The sequence below is a fragment of the Octopus sinensis genome, linkage group LG12, assembly GCF_006345805.1.
Source record: "Octopus sinensis linkage group LG12, ASM634580v1, whole genome shotgun sequence".
Lineage (NCBI taxonomy): Eukaryota > Metazoa > Mollusca > Cephalopoda > Octopoda > Octopodidae > Octopus > Octopus sinensis.
In genome coordinates, this window is record NC_043008.1 from 34,891,865 (window position 1) to 34,898,289 (window position 6,425).

At 29.0% G+C, this 6,425-nt stretch overlaps 1 long non-coding RNA gene across 1 annotated transcript in view; it reads right to left on the reverse strand.

Moving 5' to 3' along the window:
- Positions 1–3,478: 3,478 nt before the first annotated feature.
- The window catches only part of LOC118765601, a 6,269-nt gene continuing 3,322 nt past the window's right edge, over positions 3,479–6,425 (reverse strand). The window contains exon 2 of the long non-coding RNA XR_005001459.1: positions 3,479–4,377. This is a non-coding gene — a long non-coding RNA (uncharacterized LOC118765601). The remainder of the gene's footprint in view (positions 4,378–6,425) is intronic.

A 6,425-nucleotide genomic window follows, 5' to 3' on the forward strand; every position in this document is an offset into this window, starting at 1 on the left:
TGAACTTTCAGCAACCAAATTGAAATGTGGATAAATTTATACTATTTTGAATAAATATACTAATGAAAGGTTTCGTAATATTCTTGCAAGTTCTCAAGGGAATCGCAGTATGCGTTTAGTGCATGAATGAATGGAAACCCGGATGTAATGAAATATTAATCAATATAATTACATATGAGGATTCGCAGGAAGTGATGTCATACAACCCGTATAGACATATAAATACATACACACATACATAGACACGCATGTATGGGTGTGTGTGTATATATACACACACTCACACGCACACACTTTTTATCGGAGAGAGTGGGTCTGTTTGTGCAATTAAGAAAAATGGAGTGTGCTAATTGATGTATGTACTCACATTTGAAGAATTTCTAATTAACAGTAATTTGACAGTATGGTATAATTATGATAGCCTCCTCATGTATACAAAGGAAATGCACAAGGACACGTCGTGTGTGTGTATGTGAGTGTGTGTGTGTGTGTGTGTGTGTACATATATACGTATATCTATTTATGCGCATATATATGCACACACACACACATATATATATATATATATATATATATATATATATATATATACATACATACATACATACATACATATGTATATATACAAACGAAAGAGGGGTACCCAACAAATTTATTGGGTGCTACATGTATGGATCAAAACAGTTTTAGTCAAATTCGTTGGTACCCTTCATTTTCAAGCGTGAGACTAGTCAACAGCCATTTTGAATCCGAATGATAGAAGTTGATTGTTATTACCGTAAGGTTTCCTGCGATTGGTCGAGGAAGGTTACGCGGTGTCATGGTTTGACGTTGGTATATGGATAACAGTTAGTTAGCCATATACCAACGTCAAACCACGACACCGCGTGGCCTTCCTCGACCAATCGCTACCCACCTTACGTCAATAATAAACGACTTCTGTCTTTAATTCAAAATGGCTGACGACTACATCACGCTAGAGGCTCAAGGGTATCAACGAATTTGAATCAAACTGTTTTGATCCACACACAATATATATATATATATATATATATATTATATATATATATATAATATATATATATTATATATATATTATATTATATATATGTGCATACATGTATATGTATATACATTTGTATGCATGTATGTTGTTTCTACATGTCAATACACTTATACACTTTATTGTTTAAGAGTAGAAGAAAAGCATATATGTAATATCTAAATGCAAGTAGCTATACGTTGCCATACTTTTTAATGTATATATATATATTATATATAATATATATATATATGTTGTATCTATATAAGTATATACATATAAAATAATTCATATATATATCTATACTATAAATCTATATATGTGTATATATATATATATATATATAATAATTTATATTATTTATATATACATACTTATATGATATATTGTATATATATGTTTATGTAATGTTTATTATATATATATACATACGGATGTGTATATATATATATAAATGTATATATATATATATATATTTATCTGCAAGTACACACACACACAGACACATACACACATATATTCATATATTTATGATTCTGTGTAAGTACTTGTGTATGTGTATAATCATTATGTCAATGAAAATCTGTTCATACGTAAATGTTCTATCTGTCTATCTATCTATCTATCTATCTATCTATCTATCTATCTATCTATCTATCTATCTATCTATCTATCTATCTATCTATCTATCTATCTATCTATCTATCTATCTAAATGCTGAGCTTTTGTTAACGCAACGTCTTTGCACTTTTGTGTCATATATATACATATGCATATATACATATATATATATAAATTATATGTTTATGTATGTATATATATATATATATATATATATATATATATATATATACACACACACATACATATATATAATATACAATGACACAAAAGTGCAAAAATGATGCATAAACAAATGCTTAGCATTTATTCACATGTATAATGGAGAAATGCTCTTACAATTATGTTTGCTATATATATATATATATTTATATGAATATTTTTATATATACATGTGTGTGTATATATTTTTATATATTATATATTATTGTAGTCTATAGTTACCAGTAGACACATACACGCAGCACAAACCATACACACACGCACATACACACACACATCGATGCATGTCTGTGTGTCTATATACATATATATATATATGTTCAATACATATATATATGTTCAATCATATATGCCAATGCCATTTGATTGTATGAAAGAGATATACCAAAGACAGATGCTAAAAAATTTCGAAAAATGTTAGAAAAAAAGAAATAAAGAAAATCTTGAAGAGAAAAATTGTATTTAAGAACAAGTTTGACCATATCGAAAAAAATATTTGGAATATAATTTCAACTTCTACACAATTTGCCAGAATAGAAAATTCATTTTCATTTTAAATACCATTTTAATGTCTAGTGCTTTGAGGCAAAAATGTTATGCATATAAGATTAAGACAGACAAACAACTTAGAGGAGATACGTTAAGGTTAGTATACGTGGAATATTGTTTAGTAAAAAAAATCATTTGGAACCAATATAGATATAAACAGTTATGATAATATATGTATTTTTATTTCATTTATTCATTTTTGGTGGAAGGGGTAAGGTTTTGGAATTGAATATGTAGGGGCACGGTTATAATGTATAATTTTAAATTTTAATATAGCAGATTGAAAATGGCGCACTTAGCAAAAGTTTAGAGCCGTAGTATGATTTGAACTGCCAAATCACACATACACACGCACACTTGCACACACACTCACACACAAGCACACACGCACGCACAGAGTTATACACTCACACATATAGACGTGTGGTTGTATTTATCTGTATGTGAAATATGTTTGTATGTGTGAATATATATATATATATAATAATATATATCATATATTATATATATATATATATATATATATATATATATATTATATATATGTATCTATATATGTGTATGAGTGTTGTGTGTTGTGGGTGTGTGTGTCTGTGTGTGTATGATTATTTATAATTGTGTGCTTGCATCTTTTGATTAAATTGATTGTTATGGTTATGATGTACTATAATATGAACCATTGTGATAATAATAATAATAATAATAATAATATAATAATAATATAATAATAATAAAATATAATAATATAATAATAATAACATTAGTGAATGAAGTTCTGCACAGTAAACTGAAGAAAGAAGGGTAAGAGAAAAGCAAACTGTATTTAAGGATCGTATTCAGACGGGCACAATAAAACGATATCCAGACCGATGACTAAAAATTTAATATACTAATATACTGTCCAAGTGTAAAAGCAAAAGCTTTTGACTTCCAAAAATGTTTCACAATTGAACAGGAAACAATTGCAGTTACTTTGGACAAATATCCACAGCCTTTTCCTGACGCACAATTATGCATCTGCAAGAAGAAATATAGGAACATTTTTTTTGTCAGCATAATACAGTAAAATACATTAAAACTGTAACTATATTAACAAAAAATAATTAAAATTTGTAATAGTTATGTTTACGAATTTTTGGTGCATATCGACGACTACTCTTAAAACCAAGAAACGGACGAACTTCATATTATTATTATTATTATTATTATTATTATTATTATTATTATTATTATATTATTATTATTATTATTATTATTATTATTATTATACATGGTTGTCAAGTTATAAGTATTGGTAGAAAACCACACTAAATTTTTTAAATATTATTTCTGAATTCAAATCTGTTTGAGTCAGTTATGCTTTTCATTCTTCTGAAATCGATAAAGAAAATACCGTTGAGGAATTGGAGTCAATTCAATAAACAGTGCCGCATTGTCTTGTTTTGTATTAGTAGTGATTGTTTTCAAAATTGTTATAATTTGATTTATTCTTGGAAGCACCGCAAAATGAAAAAAATGATATCAATGTTCCTGGACTTTATTTTTCCAAGTAACCTGTGAACATTTTGTACTTTCAAATTCAAATAATGTGAATAGATAATATTGATGAAGACAAATAGTCGTATTTAGTCAAGAGAAATAATTAAATAAAAAGTGAATTTAGAAAGAAAAGTAGTTAATCCAAACATTTCCTTATGCAGCTTATCTAGCATTGGGTGTATGTGTACGAACACTCGAAAGGACCAAATATTGCTTATTTTCGGTTTCAATGTCTATCAAGAGTGACATCATCAAAATATAAGATGCTTATCTCTTGATAGTGTTACCTGTGATAGATAAGTACACCATGCCATTACATAGCTAAGAATGAATTAATATCTCATCTACTTCGGCGTTCTGAAGAAATCGACATGTACACCATATAGTTGTAAAAATGATACGATCTATCATCTTCTATCTATCTAGCTATCTATATCTATCTATCTATCTATCTATCTACTATCTATCTTCTATCTATCTATCTATCTATCTATCTATCTTCTATCTATCTATCTGTCTGTCTGTCTGTCGTCTTCTATCTATCTTTCTGTCGTCTATCTGTCTGTCTGTCTTCTATCTTCTATCTATCTATCTATCTATCTATCTATCTATCTATCTATCTATCTATTTATCTATCTGTGTCTGCTTGTCTGTCTATCTACACACACACACACACGTACAAACACTTACATATATGTATATATACTTTATTCACACATGTGTGTGTGAGGTCAGACTCGCACTACTGGTAACAGGTAACCCAATTCATCCTGTTGCAGGGTCAAGTCCTCAGTGACTAAACCGGCAACCCCATCAAGATTACTTGGTGAGCAGGATGATTTTTGAACATCTTGCGGGATGGAAACCAAGATCTGTCAAAGGACAGAGGAGCTCAGGCGAGTCAACGACCATCCAAAATAATTAAGGACAAATGGTGGTTACCAGTCTTAATGAAGACAGCCCATCTACGATGAGGAATCACTGAAATAAAAACCGTTCGCGAGCGACTGGCAATCAACTGATGCCATTTTCCATAGCAAAAGTCATAGTTTCGTCTACGGAAAGACTGATAATAAATTTATATATATATATATATATATATATATATATATATATATATATATATGCTCGACTGAAACGCGGTGGCTCAAGCACGGTCTCCGTCAAATGACTGAAAGAAGTAAACGATTATATATATATTATATATAGTATATATATATATATAATCGTTATTTCTTTCAGTCATTTGACTGAGACCGTGCTTGAGCACCGCGTTTTAGTCGAGCAAATCGACCCCAGGACTTATTCTTTGTAAGCCTAGTACTTATTCTATCGGTTTCTTTTCCTGAACACCTAAGTTACGGTGACGTAGATACGTCAACATCGGTGGGAGGACAAAACACAGATATACAAACACACATACACACACACACACACACACACGCACGCACATATATACGACGTGCTTCTTTCAGTTTCCGCCTACCAAATCCACTCACAAGGCTTTTGTCAGCCCGAAGCTATAGTAGAAGACACTTGCCCAAGGTGCCACGCAGTGGGACTGAACCCGGAACCATGTGGTTGGTAAAGCAAGCTACTTACCACACAGCCACTCCTGCGCCTATATATATATATATATATATATAATTTTTTGAGCTCTACTACGGAGAATTTCTGGATCTTAAGTGTAAACTACATATATATACACGTATATACACTGATAACTAAACACACCACACACAAACACATCGATATATGTGTTTCTATATATTGTAATATTTGTTGCTATTGCGACCATATACATTAGTAAAGAATAGAAGACCATAGAAATTCGGGAATATTTTTCCAAACAAAAATTGCTAAAAAGATACATAATTATACAAAAGACTTCACAAGATACTAGGATACTATGAATATCATATGAATTATATACATAGAAACGTAACGTATGTGTGCATACATATGTGTATATACACACATACATATTACATGCGTATACCGATTAGTATATATATATATATATATTTTATATATATATATATATATATAATATATATATTATATATACATATATAATAGATATATATATATATATATATATATATATATAATATATATATATTCTATACATATATATATATATATCTATACATATATATATATATTATATCTATACATATTATCTCATCTATATATATGTGCATAAATGTATATATATTATATATATATATATATATATCTATATATATAAATGTTTTGGAAGAAGGCAAAATGAATTAGTTTCATAAATGATACTTATCTTCTATTGTAGATAACATTTGCTATCATACAGCGATCATTTTTACATTTATTGAATGGACTCGTATAACACTGGTATTAATTTTATCGTTTCGAGAAAGATAAGTAGAAAGTTTATCCTGAGATCTTGACAGTATTTGAACCCGGAATGTCG